The sequence below is a fragment of the Podarcis cretensis genome (assembly GCF_951804945.1).
Source record: "Podarcis cretensis genome assembly, chromosome: 2".
Classification (NCBI taxonomy): Eukaryota; Metazoa; Chordata; class Lepidosauria; order Squamata; family Lacertidae; genus Podarcis; species Podarcis cretensis.
In genome coordinates this window covers 81,735,699-81,756,410 of record NC_137171.1, presented here as the reverse complement: position 1 = coordinate 81,756,410, position 20,712 = coordinate 81,735,699, and the positions used below count along the sequence as shown (strand labels likewise).

The window sequence follows — 20,712 nt, the reverse complement described above, 5'->3', positions numbered from 1 at the left end:
CTTTGGGTTTGGTCCCAGGTTCAATCCCCAGCCTTTCTAGGCAACCCTGGGAAATAATTCTGGAGAGCAGCTACTGTTCTCTTGTAGCCAGTGGATGGATCAAAGGTACAACTCTGTATAAGGCAGCTTCCTTTTGTTTCTATCTCATTTACCCCAGCCTCATGAGACAGGCCACCTTCTTATTTTATAGACTTAGGGAGAAGTTTAGAGGCAGTGAGTTGTCTGCAATACCACCTCCAGATTCACAGAGAGATCAATCAGGATGCAGATTTCAAAGGCACTCAAGGTATCCTGTGCTGTATGTATCCTGCACGACTCTTCTCATGTGTGGGAAACATTTCCCTGCAGTGAAATAAATGTTGGATTGAGCTTTTGGTGGGGGGTGTTTGGAACCTATGAAGAGGCCCCCAAATCTGACATGCACTTCAGGCTGTATTTTTGGGTAACCCATATCAGATCAGAGGAGTGACTTAGGCATAGTAAAGCAAGATACAGAATAATATATCTCCCTGTCCTGTAGTTTTCCCAATCTGGCTACCTGGAAGAGGAACTAGCTTCTGAATTTAAATTCAGATTTAATGAAGCTGACTTCAGGGCCAAAAATACACATTATGTGAGAAATCCATAACAGTTCTTGCTTTAAAGTGGAAGCTTTCTCCTTGCACTATTTTCCTGATCTAACCTTTTCTGTCTCTGAAAAAAAAGATAACCAAGCTGCTGTTAGCCCACTGGAGGAAAGAAATTGCAGATACATCCCCCCTCTAGAGTTAAAAGCAGGTTGTTGAGTGTGATTTAGAATGAGAAAATGGTGTGTGTGTGTGCGTGTGTCTGTAAAATCATCAACACTGACACTGCTCCAGTCAAATGTGAAGCCCTCACAGCTGCTTTAATGTAAAAAAAAGAAAGACGATGGGCAATCTAATAATAGAGTTTTCATGTAATGTCTATTTTGGCTTTAGTATACCTACAGAGGATTTTTCTCTTCCTCATCTTCAGAGGAAACAACTTACTTTTGATTTGGGCACCCTTCAGGATATCCTAAAAACATATGCTCATCATGATGGCATCCTAAAGTGATATGCTCAATGTTAAATGTACCACGAGAGATTTGGGGGGGGGGATTCATTGTTTTTGATAGGGGAAATCTAGGCACATCTAGGGACTCAGATGTGTATATCTTTGGCCAGATATGACAGTTATTCAGAACTAAGAAATCACCAAGGGGCAAACTACCCAGTAAATGCATTGCTTCGAAGCATGTCAGGGGTTTCCTTTTAAAAATGTAACAGTGAACATGCCCCCCCCCCATTGAGGCTATCAGGTGCAGGTAGGTAAGGATTAACTTTTCAGTTCCCAGCCACAGTCCCAATGAAACTAGCTTTCCCTGCCGCGTTGCTGTTAGCCTTAGAAAAGCTCCCATTGTTGCTCTTATGTCTACTATTTTTTAAAAAAAGAAAACAAAACTGGCATGCTTCCAAGTGACATGTAGTTGGCCCTGATTTAACTTTGCTGCTCAGCTTGTTAGTGTCTAGAACAAATGCTGCCCATTGTCTTTTAGTAGAGGAGGCAATAAAGAGAAACCTATTTTGACTTGCTGATTTCAGCTCAGTTTGAGCAGAGCAGAATGCACATCCTTTGAAAGAGACTAAAATCGTACCCTTCACTTCCCTCTTGCTGGTGCACCACTCATTTCTGCTTCCTTTACAATTCTTACCATAAAGAGGGAAGTGATGTCAGCTGAGGTCATGCAATAAGCTGGCCTCACGCAGAGCGAGGATTTCTCAGCAAGGACACTTTCAGTGGTCATTAGTGGAATGTGCTTGCAGACACACCGTGATACGGAGAATAGGACAATAGTACGTATTGAAAGTCAATAATGAGTTCCTTTATACTTAGGAGAAAATGAAACTGACGCTGTGGTGCAGCTCTCTTGAGAAGTCATCCATTCGCGGCAGCAGTAAACTTTATTTCCTATCCCCTTGAGCTAAAACGGAGGATTCATTGCACTTTCCAAAATCTGGAACTGGGAGGAATGGCCTGCTGGGCAGTTCATGATGAGGATGATAAAATAAAGCAGTTTCCCTGCTTTTATTGCTATCTGGAATTTTGAGTGCAATGCTAAGCATTCACTGAACATCAAAATGAATGGGTACAGGATGTGCTAGTCCTTTTCTTTTAGCAGAAGCCATCTCAATATTTTCAGCTAAAACCAAACAAACCTTTTGCAAATTATGCTTTCCTTAATGCAGTTTCAGTTTTGAAGTAAACATTCCATCTTTTTCTGATGTTCTGAAGCCAATACGGCCACACACAAGATGGAGGTGTCAGCAGGGTCACGGAAGCCCCCAAGTTTGCAAAACTATAAAACTATTTTGGGGCGAAACCCCAAAGTGAGGTGGGGAACCCCAAAAGCAGTCCAGTGAAGACTGGGTGCTGTCACTGAATGCTGACTGACAGTCAGGAGGAGATGGGAAACCATGTTGGAGAAGCAGTGGAATGGAGTTCTGTGAAGGGGGGCATGGCTGGCTTGACTGGAAGAACGAACAGAAGCACTCCACACGGCAATGTTTTGTTGCAGGTTCTACTTGTCATTTCATAATGGCTATTTAGCAGCTGGCGTTTGTACCATATATTTTTGAAAAGGCTCACTTGTGTTGGTAGAATTGTACTGAAAATCTGTCAAGACTCTACTTAGAGGAAAGGCTATGGGAAAAGAAGGGGAGCATGTCAACATCATTTAGTTCAGAAAATTCCCTCAGCATGCTTAAGATGTACATCTTTGCAAAGCTGCAAACGCATATTCTCTAACGTTAAAAGTATATATTGCTGGCGAAATCCACAGGTCCCTGATCACGTAAAAATGTAACGCTACCAAGATAGATATCTTACATTTATTTTTGCAGCCCAGATAAATATGAAGAACAGAGAAGTCTTCTGTTCCCCATTTACAGCCCAAACGATTCTGCCAGTGGCAGAAGTTGCCTGTCTAAATCTCCTGCTCCCGGAGTAGCAGCACTGAGTGCACCTGTCTTTCACGTCCTTCTTTTCACTTGTATGTTTTGTTGCAAGGCTATTAGAAATGTAATCTACTTTGCTCACATAAAGCCTGATTCTGTGGGCTTTGCTTTACTATTTATGGTACAGTAATGGACCACCAAGGGAGCCGTACACTAAGAAGAACGGCCTGTTCCAGGTTGGCTGCCTCACTGAACCCATACAGCTTATCAGTCAAAGGTGCTGGGAGGCTGGCAGTTGAAGTGACAGAGTGATCTGTATGAAAAGTGGCATCTCTCTCCTATGTTGCTGTTCTACCCTCACTTACGAAACTATTCAAACAGAAATGTACAGTGGTGGGCACGCTTCCCTTTCCCAACAAATGTCACAAACCCCTTAAATATTTTGCGGCGCCAGGAGAGTGCAGTCCATAGCTCTTCCTGTCAGCTGCCTCAAAATTCCACTAAGAAAATGGCTGCCCTTCTGCTTGTCAGCCCTTTGAAATAGCTTACATTGGTGGTCATAGATCATGTGTGTCTGTGTATCAGGGGTTGGTTTGTGCAATGCACCATGCTTTTCTAGAAGGAATTGTTGCTGGTTGTAGTTAAGTAGCCTACTGCAGGGCTGTGACAACAGTCCATAATGTTACGCTCATACAACTTCTTCAAGGGATGAAAAGTTCAGATGGGCTGCTTTTACCAAGCATTGGTGTCCTAGAGAATGGGGTTATGGCATATTGTAGTGTTTGGGTTTATTTACCAGTATACAGGTTGAACTCCAAAAACAGCCAACTTCATTGCCTCACATCAGAGCTTTTCATTATATTTTAGTGGATGGTAAACATCAGGCCAGGGTGTGTGTGAAATGAGGTCCACCAGGCTTGACCCTTAGGAGTCTACCCAGATCATATACCCTCTCTCTAGGCTTCTGGCATTTCTTCACACACTAGGTATTTTTGTCTGTGTCTGGCCCTGCTCACCATTGGTGTGTGGCCCTCAGAAGCTTGCCCAGAAGGGGATGCGGCCCTCGGGCCCTACTGTTTGTAATGTTTATATTTTACTTTCTTGCATTGCTGTAAGTCTTCAGACCTTTGTAATGGAAGGCAATAAATCAAGTAATAAAAATGAAAGGCATTCAGCATTCCAGAATGCTCTTTATAAAAAGGTAAAGGTAAAGGTACCCCTGCCCGTACGGGCCAGTCTTGACAGACTCTGGGGTTGTGCGCCCATCTCACTTAAGAGGCCAGGGGCCAGCGCTGTCCGGAGACACTTCCGGGTCACGTGGCCAGCGTGACATCGCTGCTCTGGCCAGAGCCAGAGCCAGAGCCAGAGCCGCACACGGAAACGCCGTTTACCTTCCCGCTGGTAAGCGGTCCCTATTTATCTACTTGCACCCAGAGGTGCTTTCGAACTGCTAGGTTGGCAGGCGCTGGGACCGAGCAGCGGGAGCGCACCCCGCCGCAGGGATTCGAACTGCCGACCTTTCGATCGGCAAGCCCTAGGCGCTGAGGCTTTAACCCACAGCGCCACCTGCATCCCAATGCTCTTTATAGACAGCCTCTAATAGTGCAGCAGTAAAATTTCTAGCACATTTGCAAAGCTAAGCAGATTCCAGTATGGTTTTGAACTGGATGGGTGACCACGTGTAGAATTGCAGGGGGTGGGACTAGATGACACTTGGGGTCCCAACTCTACAGTTACACGGTTCTACGATTCTTAATCTCTTTGTCTTTCTCTCTCTGTGTCTCCAAAAATCAATTCATAGATGTACACATCTATGGAGACCTATATTGCATCAAAGTTACCTAGGGAGAAAACTATGCCTGCTTGCTCCCTCTTCTGATCAGCTTTCCCTATTCAGAACATTCCTAAGTGGTCTTGCATCAAGAAGCAGTCTTCTAACAACTATCTCCAATGGAGACCCATTGCCAGAATACCCCAGGCTATTAACACCCCTTTGTCAAGTTCAAGACTCTGCCCCCTGCATATTGACATGGGTAGTCAGTGTGGTTTTCTCCAAATTTTGTTGGACTCCTTTCAGTCCCAGCCAGCTTTGCCAAAGGTCAGATATGATGAGAGCTGCAATCCAACAACGTTGGGGAAGCACCATGTTGCCTTAAGGCAGTCCCACAGTGATAGCTCAGTCCATGTGAATTGGATTGTAAAAAACAATAGCAATGAATTGTCATGAGGAATTTGAAAGAAACTGTATACAGGGAGTGGGCTGGGCCCTCTGATTTCCCTTGCCAAATACAGTTATGGCATCTAGTCAAGATAGATGCTCAAATCTTTTTGTCATAAAACGATAGACGAAATCATGTCAGGATTGAGAGCACACTTAGAAATTCAGCTTCTCTTTGCTCAGGGGCTGGGTGAACAGACAGATTGTCCTGGAGTGGGCTTATTATTTGGAAAGACCTGCAGAGCCATAAAAATGTGTTTGTGTATGAGAGGGTAGACCACGCATATGTATCCCTGAAGTGACTGCATGGGAGCTTCTCTGTGTGAAATGCTTACTGCTGATAAATAACTTCATTTATCTGAAAACCATTTATAACAGAAATTTTACACATGTAAAACAATTTCTTATTCATAGACAAAGCACATTGGACAGGAATTTAGTGAGGGAAAAATGCGCCCATTTGCACTGTCTTAGGCTGCATTAAATGTTCCCTCCTGGCGCTGAGTTGCGCAAAAGGTCTAGAGTCCCCACTTTACGCATAGGCATAATTGTCATAGTCCTGTCATTTCTCAGCTTACAGCAAAGGCCATTTGCCTTATGGTTGCCATTACTGCCAAGAGACCCAATTTCACTGCAAAACAATGACTGACCAAAAGCTAAAAGCACAAAAAAATTGCTTCTGTATTTTTGCATTAACAGGGGATTGGATAAGGTGGTCTTTGAGGTCATTCCAGCTCCATGGTTTTACGATCACTCCCAGAAATCACCAGTCATTTAACTAGAGAACTCATAGCAGCAGGCAAAGACGTTCAAATTGCCAGTCTCCAAAAGTAAAACCAGTGCTTTTTTCTGGAGTACTCAAGGGTACACAGTACCAACACCTTTTTTTCTAGAAGAAAAGGCACTGGTTAAAAGCATGGCACGTACTGTAACAACTTGTGAGTACCGGCACCTTTTATTCTAGAAGAAAAACACTGAGTAAAACAATGTAATATTCCCTTATAGAGGAGCTGCTTGAGTCCTGACTTTATTCCTCTCAGACACAGACCCTGGAGTGAATTAAGAGAATGTAAGTCTCAATCAGTCTTTAATTCAAGGTTCTACTATAGCCATTGATTGCTTTTTTATTAGTTAGGCAGACCAGAGGCCTGAGGTAGAAGCAGGGTAATTAATCTGGCTGGAAAACTATTAATAATTCCCAGGCACTCCCATTTTAGCCAGCATACTAATGGACACCGGAGTTCTGCATTTTGGAGTGTAACAAGAGGCCTTCTGGGGTCAGGCTAAAGGCCTTTCTAGTTCAGCATTCAGTTTCCCAGAGGCCTCTTGGGAAGTCCACAAACTGGGCATGAGAGCAATATCCCTCTCATACTATGGCTCCTCCGGTGACTGGCATTCAGAGGTATGCTACCTCTGACCCATGAAGACTAGCGGCTATATTGATAGTGTTGTTCTCCATAAATTTGTCTAATCCCATTTTAAAGCCGCCTAAGATGGTGGCCACCATTGCATCTAGTGTCTGCGATTTCCAAAGTTCTGCAGCGGTGTTTGTACGAAGACAGGTGAAGGGACCAAAGGGGTTTGTGATATCTTTTGAACACAGCCAAATTGGCTCTCTCTCAGAGCACAGGCTGATGTGGTGGTTGGTTCCACAGCACTAGCCATAGCTCAGTGGCACAGCATCTGTGCTGTGTGCAGAAGCTCCCAGGTCCAATCCCAGTTAGGGCTGGGAGAGACTTCCTCTCTGAAACCTTGGAGAGCTGTTGCCGGTCAGTGCTGACAGTCCTGAGCTGGACAGATCAATGGGCAGACTCAGGGTCACAGGCAAGGATGTCTTCCTACCAATATGGCAGATAGCATCTCTGCCCCCAAACAAAAAACCAGGCAAGTCCATTCTATGCTCATTGCATCAATTGAGTATCTTGAGTAAATTTCATCAGGTGATGGGAATGGTTCTCATTGAAACTGGGCCTCCTCTTCACAGGAAGAGGGCTTTGTCAGCGATTCAGAATTAATAGGTAAAGGATAAAGGACAGGGTGTCTCTCTGTGTTGCCCAGCTGCTTGTAAATGATTTGTTTCAGTGATGTTACCTTGTGGGAAATGCTTAGAGATAAAGTGTGGGAAGGTGGGGGTGAGCCAAGATTCACTTTGCAAGGCGCTTGCCTACCTTTCTGCCTTAGTCAGACCCGAGCAACCTTGTGAATCCCTTTTCGGACATCAGTGTTTCCAGAAGCAATGGTCTGCAAATCTGCACTTTAAAAAGCTGCCTGCTGCTCAGCCATGAAAAGGTCAAGGGAACTGTGCTTCTAGCAATGTCCGTCCTCCCCGTTCTGAGCGAAGAGATCAAAGCCAGGATATAAGTAATATATTACCTGCAATATAAAATGCGAGCACACCAGGCGGGCTGCATATCCTTGCTTCAGCTAGAATCTGCCATAAAGGATAGTTGACTGTGTGGAAAGAATTAATATAACGTATACTTAACATGACTTTGGTGCTCCAGGTGTGGATCCTTATGCAATGAAAATGGCACTGTGCAATGTGTGCATGCACAAGAGGGCAGTATCAGCCGGTTTGGATATGGGAAGGGGGGGAAAAAGCCTTAAAGCCTTAAAACAGGCACTGTTGCAAGTGTCACATCATACTTGTTCCACATTTGTAAGAAATTGGTCTTTTAATGTGGCAACACACACACTTTGGAACTCCCTGCCTATTGACATCAAGCACGCTCTTTCACTGTACTCTTTTCAATGCCTGCTAAAAACATTTTTGTTTAGGCAAGCCAATCCAGACATATTGAACAATTTAATGCATTTTAACCTGGTTTTAGCTTATTGTTGATTTTGATTATTTTTTAATGTTTTAAATAGTTGTTTTTACTGATAATTTTATATTATTAGAATCATTTTACAGTGGTACCTCGGGTTACAGACACTTCAGGTTACAGACTCCGCTAACCCAGAAATAGTACCTCGGGTTAAGAACTTTGCTTCAGGATGAGAACAGAAATTGCGCGGTGGTAGCTCAGCAGGCCCCATTAACTAAAGTGGTATCTCAGATTAAGAACAGTTTCAGGTTAAGAACGGACCTCCAGAACGAATTAAGTTCTTAACCCGAGGTACCACTGTATTTTATTCCTTTTGGATAAACCACTTGGACGTTTCATTACAATGAAGTGGTATATACAGTTTGTGAAATAAAACCAAATAAATAAATAAAGACTTCTCAATAAGGACTGAACACATGGTTAGCGGCCACAGAATGCTGGGCGATGTTGGTGGGAGGCCGAAAATGGAGGCGTGAGGGAATGGAATGGAGTATCCTGGAAGGAGGTATGGCAGAATAAAAGTAGTCCACACCACAACATTCTGTCACAAGTTCCATTACACACACACACACACACACACACACACACACACCTGCCTTAGCCGTACTCTTCAATACTTTCTTTAGACAATGTATGAAAAACTTTTATCATCATTTGAGAACTGAAAAAGTGGGGTGCTTTGAAGGGCTGGCTTGACAGAGTTGTGTGAAAATCCTCATGCTTGAGATGCTGTGAAGCTTTTGGAAAGTTCTAGTTGTGGTGCTTGGCCGATGACGACCACTTTGCTGATGGAAATCACATGCTGCACAAACACAGGAATAAACACATACACATGTGAAGCACCCTCAGAGTCGGACATATGAGCAAGGCCCAAACAAGGAGTGTGTGGCTGAAATCATAATATATAATAAACCCTGTGATAGTAGTTTGAATTTCGACTGTGAGAAGCATCTAGAAAGCAGCTGTGGATGGGGTGGTGAGGCAGCACCACACACCTGGCTGGTCCTCTGGCTGGTCATTTTGCTGCTGCTTACTAGGAGGTACAGAGGGAGGTGGTGGTGAGTCTGGCACAGTGCGAATGCACCTGCAGAGTCAGTCCAGACTCCTGCCTGTGTGTTTGCACCACATCCACCTCCCTTCTCTCTTTATCTCCTGTCAAGCAGCTGTGATGTGTCCAACCAGAGTCAGCTGAGTGATGGCACCCCAATGCTCGCTAGTGCTCCAAAGTCATATTCTCTCCATCTCTTTGTTTGTTTGTTTTTAAGAATTAGATTAGCTATCTTTTAAGTTTAACATGAGGTTAGAATTGGTAGTGAGCAAGTAATCAGACACAATTTGGGTTTGCCTCTCTTGTTTTCTAGGCAGATGTGCTGATATTGATTGAAAAGGTGAGTGCCATCTCTGCTTTGCTACATTAACTGAGGAAGTCTGTTAGAACTAATTTGCGGCGTTTTGCTTTGCCATTCTTTTCATTACAGTGATAAACAAGCTTAACTTGTGCTTGATCCCTGTCATCTTCCCCTCGTCCCCCAGGGTCAGGGGAGCAAAAGCTTGGGCACGGCAGTTTAATCACTTGTAGGATGTGCAAAGGCTTCCTGGTTATCTTATGCATATTCCTGCCTTGCCAAAGAACAGTGTTCGCGCGTTTGCCACAACATTTATTTGCCAAGGTTGGTGTGCGATTTTCAACAGGGTAGGATCACCTGAATGTGCATTTTCCATATTATTTTGGATGATGGTACAATTATGATCCCTTCTTATAGGCATAGGGCAGGGCTGATGGGAGCTGAAATGGTACCTGCTTAATTGTACAAGCTTAAATGTATATGATTTGCACAATTATTGCGTGTACAAGCATTTCATGTAGATGTGTGGGTGGGGGTCCAGCCAGATGTCCACCTCTCTGGTCAATACAACTGACTGCCTACATGATTCTTACATGAGCAAACTGTAAACACGAAGGCTCTGTATGCATAGTGCAAAAAGCACCCCCCTACATATTAGTAGTAAGAACAGCCATTGTATGAATAGTGCTAGTGCTGTGGTACTAATAGATCAATCACCACCTCCCAGCCTAACCCACCTCAAACGGTTGTTGGGAGAATAAATAGAAGGGAAGGAAGAATAATGTACACCATTCTGAACAACTTTCAGGAACTGTAGGGTATAAATGGCATAGTAAATAAATATGTACAAATGCTCTTGTTCATATTAAAAGATGGAATGGCTGACTAATTGGTCACGATACCCAGTGATGGCTACTGCAGAGCATTCAGAAGAACAGACCATAGATTTACTAATTCTCTGCAATGAAAAGTACAGCTCTTGTTTCCTGTTCTGGTGAAGCTTTTTGGTTTCTGTCATAAAATGAACTGATCCACTCCTGTGCTTCCACTATTTTAATGGTTTTAGTGCAGGAATTCATGTGGCCACCTCCTCTGGGTTCAGTAAAGTACATTTCTGTTCTAGCAGTTCTGTAATGGAGGTCAAAATGGTGCAAAAAGAATGAGCCTCGCTTAGCCTTGAGCTGGGTCAGCTTGAAAATTCAGAAACGAAAAACTGGCTTACATCTTCACCTTCCTCCCACAGAGAACGTTTCCCTTGTCTGGCACGATCCAGTCTGACGGATGTCATGTCACTCTTGCATCAGCATGGTCATGTTGCCATTGTGAGATTCTGTAGATGCACCATGGCGTTATTTGGGGTGCTGAACAGCATTCAAATATAATAGCTTCCATGTTGTAAAAAGTTGAAATAAAAGGAAGCCCTGTGGAACTCTTTTCTTAGAAAGTGGGCTTGTGAGATTTACTATTTCTCTTCCAGAAAGAAAGAAGCTTGGCTGTTAAGACTGGGATCTTCTGTCGTTTTCATGTCATACATCTTTTGCAGCTCCAAGGTCTACAGGTTAAAGCAAAACAAATGCAAACTATTAGAAGTTTTCACATTGTGTGTGTTCAGATAATATTTTCTGTTCTTCCTTTTGTCACCTGGCCCAGTAGTGCATACATTAAACCAGGTGTGGGTTACCTGTGACCCTCCAAATATTAAATCATGTGGATGGTGAACCTTTGACCTTCCAGCTCATCAGCCCCTGCCAGCATGACCAATGGTTAGGGGCGATGGAAGCTGTAGTGCAGCAAGTATTTGGAGGGGCACAGGGACCTCATCCCTGCTGTAAGTTTCTAGACAGCTGGCTCTAACTGGTATGGAGGGTGGAATAAATGCATCTGTTGATATTTGTGTTTCATAGAGACAGAACATCCACTTGGTATCAATGGTCTGTTGCTTGTCTTTATATTTTCTTTTTCTCCCCAGCACACCCTTTTTCTGTGGCTGAGATTTAGTTTAAGCACAGTACCATGACAACAAAATATGCCTCTTGCAGGACAGCACAAATTGATGACTACGACAGCTTTTTTTGATAACATGCCAAGTAGCTAGTAAATGTAATGTTTAAAAATATATAATCTCCTCTTGACCAAACTGGCTGAGCTACCTGAACATAAACCATGCTCTGGTTTGAAATGCTGGATAATTTATGGAGGTAATGTTTGTTCAAAGAAGGACTGGGAAATGGGCAGCCTTTTCCATACAAATGTCCACACCTCCCTGCTTTTGACAGTTCTGAGGGGGAGGTGAAGGATTGTTTTGTCTGCTAATGCTGGTTATACAAAGTGTGTGTGCTGCAACAAAAGGCAGGAAATTCCCTGAAGCTACTGCTGAGGGTCTTGGGCCCTTTCTGCCAATTTAACCCCCATTTAATACTCCTTGTCCCTTCTTGGATTTCAGTATCCTCCAGTTTGGGGTCTGCCGGCCTTCCTCAAACCTTCAGCCATCCCGAGCTGCTTGCCTCTGTCCTCTAAACCAACCTTGGACAATGGGGCAGCTCTAGACTTGGTCATGCTAAGAGGACACCCAATGAAACCATGACCAATTTAAGGCATATTGATGCCACCCTGTCTCCTTTAAGCATGAGCAAGTCTGGATCCAAAACCCCATGGTTGTAGCTTCCTTTACTACTGAGAAGTTTCCTTCCTTTTCATGGTGAAAATCTGCTATGGTTATCCTTTGTTCTGAATACTGGAGATGTGACCTAGGTGAGTATCAGAGATCCTCATGCCTGGACTGAGAGGTGGCATAGAAGAAGGAAGTTGACATACTAGCTGCCTTGCCATTTTTTAAATGCAGCTCAGCGGTAGAGCATGTGCTTTGCCTAGAAAAGGTTCTGGCTTCAGTCCTCAGCACTGCCAGGTAGTTTTGAAAAAGATTCCCAGTCCGTAGTCAGGTGCACTACTGCTAGTCAGGATTCCCTGAGCTTAATGGACCAATAGTGTTACTCAGTATAAGGCAGATTCTTTAGTTCCCATGATATGCATTGTTCCCTTTAGGTACCTTATAGCATCCCTGGGGCTGTGTACACTATGCATTTATTTAAAGCACACACACCCCTCTGAATCCTGGGAACTGTAGTTTCTCCAGCACAGAGCCACAATTCTCAGCACCCTTAATGAACTGCAATTCCCGTAATTTTTTGAGTGTGCGTGATGGAATGATGTGCCGTAAAAGAGTGGTGTGCATGCAGTGTGTGTGTGTGTGTGTGTGACAGAGAGAACTCCAGGAGGCCCTGGATACCTGGGCACCCACAAAATTTTCACTGTGGGTGCCTGGCCTCCACCCATCGCCGCTACCTGCTGCTTTACCTCTGACTTCACGGTGGAGACTGGGCAAGGGCCTTCGCTTCAGGGCTTCTGTTGGGGCCCACTGTGGCCACGGACGTGTGCCCAGGGTGTGTGTGTGGCCTAAGTGGAGGCCTTAGCCTGGTCACTGCAGTGGTGGGAGGGTGTGGGGTGGTGGAACGCCATCTCCATGGGACTGTGGGCACCAATTCTCTGCTGCCCATCCCCCACCACCGTAGAAGCACATCCGCGCCCACAGTGGGCCCCGACATAAGCCCCACGGTGGAGGCAGATGTGATGTGATGTCATGTCATCGTGATGTCATGTTGTGCACGTGTGCTGCTTGGCACCCAGAGTCTGGGGACCAAGTCAGTGCCTCTGGCACCCACCCACCCACCCATCAAATATGTTTTCCTGTGAAATGAGTGTAGGACGCTCGACATTCTTATTCAGTCTCTTGACATCTTTCTTCTTTTGTGAGCTGGCAAGTTGGAGATTGATCTGTTTGCCTTTGTAATGTTTGTCTGTTTGTTGCACATGGAATATTGTACAGGTTGGAAAGAGGATCTAACATGAAATAGCTTTCAGTGGGAGATATTTAAGTGTGTGCCCTTAATTTTTTCATTTGTAGGTGTCCTTTGTTTTTGGTGAGCTGGCAAGATGTGGGTCTGTGTAATATTTATTTATTGCATGTTCAATATGATACAGTTTGAAAACTGAAGTTACGGTAAACACTCTAGTTTTCAATTTATTTCAATGAGATTTAAGTGTGCGCTTAACTCTTTCACTGAAATCAATGGTAATTCAAAGTGTTTAATTGTAGCTAGATTTTGCTGAGGTTTTTTGTTTGCTAATGGCTTCCTGTAGAATTAAGTAACAAACTTATTAATTAATAATGAATTACCAGCAATTAATTAATTACACATACATGAGTTACACATGCATGCAAACATATTTAGAAATGTGAAGGATTTCTGCCACTTTTGCATTCTGTGCACATAGAACCAAAACTAATGATAGATTCACTGTGAAAAGCCTTGTTGCTCTGTTGAGGCTTGATTCATACATCAGCAAGATATTTAGATGGAGGTTAAGATTAGAATTTTTATGAGAAAGTTATACATGCCTCACAAATGCATAGACTGGATTTTTTTTGCTTTTTTGTATTGAGTGCTGTGGCACTTTTAATGGAACTCTTTTACGGTTATTGGAAATGTTGAACATTATTTAAACATTATCCCCAGATAACATGTCGGCTTCACTAAGGGCATGGGAAAGTTAACTTTTCTCTTCATTGCTGCTTCCATTCGAAAATATGGGTTGTAGTTAATAGGTACCATTTGGCACTGTCTCCAGAAGTAGCATGGTTGGCTGCACACATTTAACAAATGAGAGGCTATTCATGAGTACAGGTAGAGAATAATGATTAGGGCTGAGCCAAATGTTCTTCTGGTTTGCTTTTTGCCTCAGAAGCAGAAATTTGGGGTGTCTGGCCCTATCCCCGTGTTTAATCTTTAATCCTGCATTTTTTCATGGTTGCTAGTAGCAACTTATATGTTTCCATTCTCTCGTGGTGCTTCAGTACCACTTTATATATTTTTTTTAAATAATCAGTTTTATTTCTTCTTGAGTGCCATTATCCAATAAGCTGGGCTTGCCATATTTCAAAAAGGGGAAATCTGTTTTTGGCCAAAGTTACTGAGCTTTTTCTGCAAAATCTCAAAAACAAAAAAAGAGAGAAGTATTTTGCCTATTTTTGAGAGCCAGCATGGTGTAGTGGTTAAGAGCGGTAGTCTCGTAATCTGGTGAACCGGGTTTGCTTCCCTGCTCCTCCACATGCAGCTGCTGGGTGACCTTGGGCTAGTCACTTTGAAGTCTTTCAGCCCCACTCACCTCACAGAGTGTTTGTTGTGGGGGAGGAAGGGAAAAGGAGATTGTCAGCCGCTTTGAGACTCCTTAAGGGGAGTGATAAAGCGGGATATCAAATCCAAACTCTTCTATTTGGGGCGGAAATTGCAGGGGGGGGGGGGAAATCAACACTTCCAATATGGACATTTTTGCCGCTGTCAGATAATTCTGCCCAGACACCATTTTTGATGGGCGGATACCGGCTATATCTGGAAAATTTTGGGTATATGGCAGCCCTAAATAAACTGGACACTGGATGGTGATGTCTTTGTGCTAGTAATCCAATCAGATTTGGCTATATCCTGATGTCTTTGAGGGCAAATGAAGTAGGGGGAGCACTTCTAATATAGATTACAGGCAATATAGACAATACTAACCAATCAAGGATCACACTGGCCCATTAACACTTTAATTGCCTTTTGCAGTGATCCCTGGAAAAAACAATCCCAAGGGGTGGGGCTCCTGTTTGACACTTGACCATACGAAACTGCCTTACATGAAGTCAGATTGTTTTCTTTGTCCACCCATCCCACTATTGTCTACTCCGACTGGTGCCTTATTCTGCAGGAGCTTAAGGCTCACAATTATAACCTTCCATCATAGGTTAGTTGCTACAGCCCCTTGATCTATTGCTCATTGAATGCAACATCTGCTTCTTTCTGTCCCCTATGAACCACACACACAACTCCTAATCTGCTCTGGAGGCTTGGGGAACCCAGGAGGAGGGAAGGTCCACTCTTGTGACATTCAGTATAACCCACGGATGCTCTGTGAACAATCAATGGGTTGCGGTTAGGTTGCGGTCTTCCACCATCATCTCAATGCCCCTGTACATGATGATTGTGCACAGTATTTAGTCACCCTCATTGGGCTATTAGACTGTGCTGATATTTGGGGTGGGGAAAATACTTCTGCTTCAAGTCCATGTACTGGTTCTTAGGATGATGATGAACAAGCAGTCGTGTTCTTCTGTTTCAGAGCTTGTTTTCATTTCAATCCTCTTTAGACTTTCTGTTTAAAAGCATAGAAATTAAGTGATTCGGTAAATACTTCATCTTTCTACTCTCTATTTACTTTACAGTGGAATGATTGAAAGTATATAACGTGATTAAATTGTCCCCAGTGGCAAAGGAAGAAAACTCAAGAGTTAGCAACTAGTGATATATGTTAATTGCAAAAGAAATGAATGAAAGAATGGGCACTTTACATCTCTTCTGTGAGTAATTCAGATTTGCAGATGGCATTGCACAGAAGCATAATTGTTCCGACAATACCCGTTGCAGCCTATTTTTAACTAGAAAATAACAGTCAAGATGTAACTCTATAACACCTTTTGGATTTCCTTTAATTAGACCATCTCTGTAATTATCTGAGGTGTTTTATTATAAGTCAGTTTTTCTATGCTGTTGATGGATGTTTTGATGCATTCGGAGGTTTTCATCTTTAAATAGACTAATTTGGCTGTTTTTTTCTTCTTCAAACGGTTGAATTCAGCAAAGGAAGGACAGGAAGATTCAGTTTCCATGCTGCTCTATGACAGAGAACAACATCTTATTGAACATCTGGCTTCGATGTACATAATAAAACTTAGCAGCTGGAAGGAACAAACCCACTCCTCAGAAAGTAACATAAAAGACACAGGAAAGAATCTCCCTGCCAAGATTCCACATACTCTGACAAGGGAAGATGCACTAGTCTCTCTTTCAGTTGAAATACTGAAAATTTCTTTAGGAGATTAGCTCATAATGGGCTTACAATACAGAAGCACAGATTTCACCTAAACATTGGGAGAAACTTCTAGAGCAGGGAGGGTAGGACTTTCTTTTCAGCCTGAATGCCACAGGACCTTCTAGGCAATCTTCTGGGGTCACATGGGCAGGGCCAGAAGCCAAAGTGGTTGGAGCAACAAATACTAATTTACTCACATAGCCCTCACTACCCTTTCTTCCAGTCAAGCAAGACACATTAACGGAGTTCAAGGACACATTCTAGATAGGCAGAAACACTCAAGGATGGAGCAAAGCAGGAATGGTGAGGGATATAGCCTGAGGGTATTTCAGAGGGCCACACAGAGAGGCCTGGAGGGCCACATGCAGCCCCTGGGCTTGAGGTTTTCCAGACCCATTTTTGTTTTTGAAGGGGCAAGCTCTTCCAAAATGACACCAATTACCTCCTAGAGTGGTAGTGGGTTCAGCCTTGCTGGAAGTCTTCAAGCAAAAGTTGAGTCAACCATCTGATGGGATTCCTCTAACTCTGGATTTTCTGCATCAGTTGTGGACTTAGACCAGGCATAGGCAAACTCAGCCATCCAGATGTTTTGAGACTACAATTCCCATCATCTCTGACCACTGGTTCTGTTAGCTAGGGATGATGGGAGTTGTAGTCCCAAAACACCTGGAGGGCTGAGTTTGCCTATGCCTGACTTAGACTAAGTAACCTACAGGCCCCAAAGATTTTGGCTGTTTACTCTAGAGTCAATGGAAACTGGGCACTCCGTTGTTCTACCTAGTCCACTCATGTAATCTAGAGATCTACTGCATATTTTTTGGCCCCCAAAAGCACTTATTGAGAAACTGTTTTCATTCTGATTGACTTTGCAGTACCCCACAATGCATCCATTGCATTGAAAACAGATGTAGGCAGTACTGGTAATAGGGATGTGTGTATGAGTGTCCACTCCTATCCAGTGATGTTGTGAATGGGCATATACCAAGTCTGCAGTTGCCATTCTTTCTTCATTCCCCATGCGCAGGGTGGGAAAGGCATGAATAACCCAATCAAGGGGAGGATTTTCAAATGCTGATCAAGAAACCATACCCACCCTTGTGGAAGGCAGTCTCTAGAATCCATCCACATTGAAAACAGCATGTTGAGGACAAGTGCAAATGCGTCGGGATTGAGAAAAAACAAATAAATACATTTTTGTGCTACAAAATGGTTAGTGTGTACACAGCCTCTGTGTTGTGGATGTGAAATTGAGATTTCCCTGTTGTAGTAAATTGTCTTGAGAGGATAACTTTTTAATTATTTGCTCAGATGTATAGCCTACCTAACACCTGCTGGTTCAGCTGGATAACATTTCCTCATAACGCTTGATGTGATTTGAGGACTATCTGCATAGATACAATGTATTTGCTATGGTTGAAGAACAATATGAAACTGTGCTATTGCGTGAAATTGTGTTTATGCCAACAGCAGTAGAACCCAGTGAAATTAGGAGTGCCTGGTGAATAACATCTCCCGTAAGGGGCTATGCTAGCTGGGCATGTACCCTTCTAACTGTGGCAAATCCTAGGAGTCATCTAATTATTTGAGGTTGTACAAGCAAATAAGTTCGCCCCTATCACCTTTATCCATGAAGACCGTGCAATTTGTGCGGCTCAATGGTGGCGTAATATATTGTCTGTTTATTTCAGCTGTTTTTATGCCACGGGGCACAAGGGTTTCTAAGCGGTGTTCAGAAGGGTTACGTAAAGCATACGGTGGATAAAACCAATTTAAAAGTACATAATAATAAAATAAAAAAGGCAGCCCTGTTTAGGGAAGTTTTTAATGTGTGACATTTTAATGTATTTTTAATCTTGGAAGCTGCCCAGAGTGGCTGGGGAAACCCAGCCAGATGGGTGGGGCACAAATAATAAATTGTTGTTGTTGTTGTTGCTGTTGTTGTTGTTGTTGTTAGCATCTTTAAAATGCCTGCTGAAATGGAAAGGACTTGATGAAGCACCTGAAGTTTGACCTGTCTGATCTCAACAAGGAAGTAGTTCCGCAGAACTGGGCCCACAACGCTGAGTAGGATAGCATTATCATCAATGGGTTGTTCTCGTCCTTTCTGTGTTTGGGCTCTGTGTGCAAATAATACTGACACCTTTTGCCTTGCCTTTTGGATTTACTTTTTTTACTAAGAGTCACTGCTCCCCAACACCTAGTGGTTACTTTTCCTTTACCCTGCATCTGTGTGTGCGCATCCCCCTACCAGCTAAGGATAACACTTCGCACTGCTTGGGCTCTAACCCACAAAAGTGCACCATAGATAGAATCTTTTAAGGGCCTTGAATTTGGTAATTGAGCAGGAAAATTGGTTTCCAGGTGGAGAAATCGAAACTAGAAACAGAACTGTTAGAACCCAATACTAAGAATTTATCAAGAATGTATAACTTGCTGTTGAAGTGGAATACAATAGACGAGACAGTGAAGTCAGCTATGGTTAAATGGGCACAGGACATAGGTCATGACATTATGTTTGCTGACTGGGAGCAGTTATGGACCACAGGTATTAAATTTACGGCTTGTAATGCCTTACGAGAAAACATTATGAAAATGATTTATAGGTGGTACATGACCCCAGTCAAGCTTGCGAAGATTTATCATCTGCCCAATAACAAATGTTGGAAATGTAAAGAGACTGAAGGTACCTTCTTCCATCTTTGGTGGACCTGCCCAAAGATTAAAGCCTTCTGGGAGATGATTTATAATGAAATTAAGAAAGTGCTTAAGTGCACCTTTAACAAGAAACCAGAGGCATTTCTCTTGGGTATGGTCGGCCAGTTGGTGCCGAAGAAGGACAAGAATTTGTTTTTGTACGCTACTACGGCAGCAAGGATTCTTCTAGCAAAGTATTGGAAGACACAAGAGTTACCCACGCTGGAGGAATGGCAGGCGAAAGTGATTGACTTTATGGGACTGGCAGAAATGACTGGCAGAATTCGCGACCAAGAGAGAGAGACTGTGGAAGAAGATTGGAAGAAATTTAAGATGTATCTCAAGAATTATTACAAAACTGAGGAGTGTTAAAATGCTGAGGGAAAAGAAGACGTAGAATTGCAGCGATAATTGGGTTTAAAGTTTAGGGTGGAGTAGAAAAAGAGGATGAATTTATATTTAATTGGGCAAGAAAGGTTGCTGAATAATGGTACTAAATTAAGGATGCAAAAAGGGGAAGGTATGGGGAAGTCCGGGAAAAGAGGGTTATGAAAATAAGGTTAAGAAAATATGAGTGTGTTGTTTGTTTGTTCTTATGTTGTTTTTTTTCTGTTTGTGATAAAAAATTGGAAATTAATAAAAATTATTTTAAAAAAAAAGAATTTGGTAATTGAGCGATGGTTGCTAAAGTCAGGATGGAATAACATATTTTCAAGACGTTATATTAAAACAACACAGATATTTGCTTACTGAGAAGCTGAGAGTGTTGCAGACTGGACTGAATCTGCCCTGAGATCAACTGAGGAAGGGCTGTATACAAATTTAATAATAGCAATAATAATAAAATGCCTGTGCAGCTCCTCATTGGTTCTGTGGGTCCTCCCCCTAGAATATACTTTTCAGAGGGCATAGGAGGACTGAAGGAGAGAGGAAAGTCTAGGAAGATCAGCTATGTGAGCAGCCTTCTTCTGGTCATGCAACTTTTGGGTGCAACCTATTGTGTCTATTATAATTAAACTTCCACAAACTAATTAGGATTTTAATTAGTGTTATTCTTCCATTAATTGCCCATCTTTTAAAGGAATTTTCCATTTGTCTTTTTCTGTCCCTTTTTTTGTTGGTACCATACAAATGCTTTATAGGTAGGTATTGTGAAATTGCTCTCCCGTCTTTTGTTTTCTCATCAACAAAGCTAAATCCACAGCTTACCAGCAGCGAAACCATATGGTAAGTGTTTCTAAGAAGTGCTCCAACTATGCAAATCATATAGGCGATAAGTGAGAGAAGGCGATTGTTAAAGTAACCTGGTCTCAAGCTCAAAACTTTTGAAATCAATGGTGCTTACTTCTGAATATACATCCATAGGATTGCAATATTATGGATGTTTACTCTGGTATCTTGAAAGTTTGTTGTATAAAACTGTAGGGTGGCATTCAGCATAGCGCTAAGGAGACTGTTTCATCAGTGCAAGCATTTCAGCTTGCCCCTTATTGCAGGCTAATTGTATCTGGCCCCATCTATTCTAAAGTGGCCTTTTTGGATGCAAATGAATGTGTGTGTGTAGGGGGAATCACAAAGCAAGTTTAAGCACACCCTAAGTGTGCTCACTGGAAGGACAGATTGTGAAGCTGAGGCTCCAATACTTTGGCCACCTCATGAGAAGAGAAGACTCCCTGGAAAAGACCCTGATGTTGGGAAAGATG

General features: G+C 42.9%; 1 protein-coding gene across 1 annotated transcript in view; it reads left to right on the top strand.

The window, feature by feature from the left end:
- The window catches only part of SUSD3 (sushi domain containing 3), a 58,662-nt gene that overhangs the window by 3,542 nt on the left and 34,408 nt on the right, over positions 1 to 20,712 (top strand). The window lies entirely within an intron of this gene.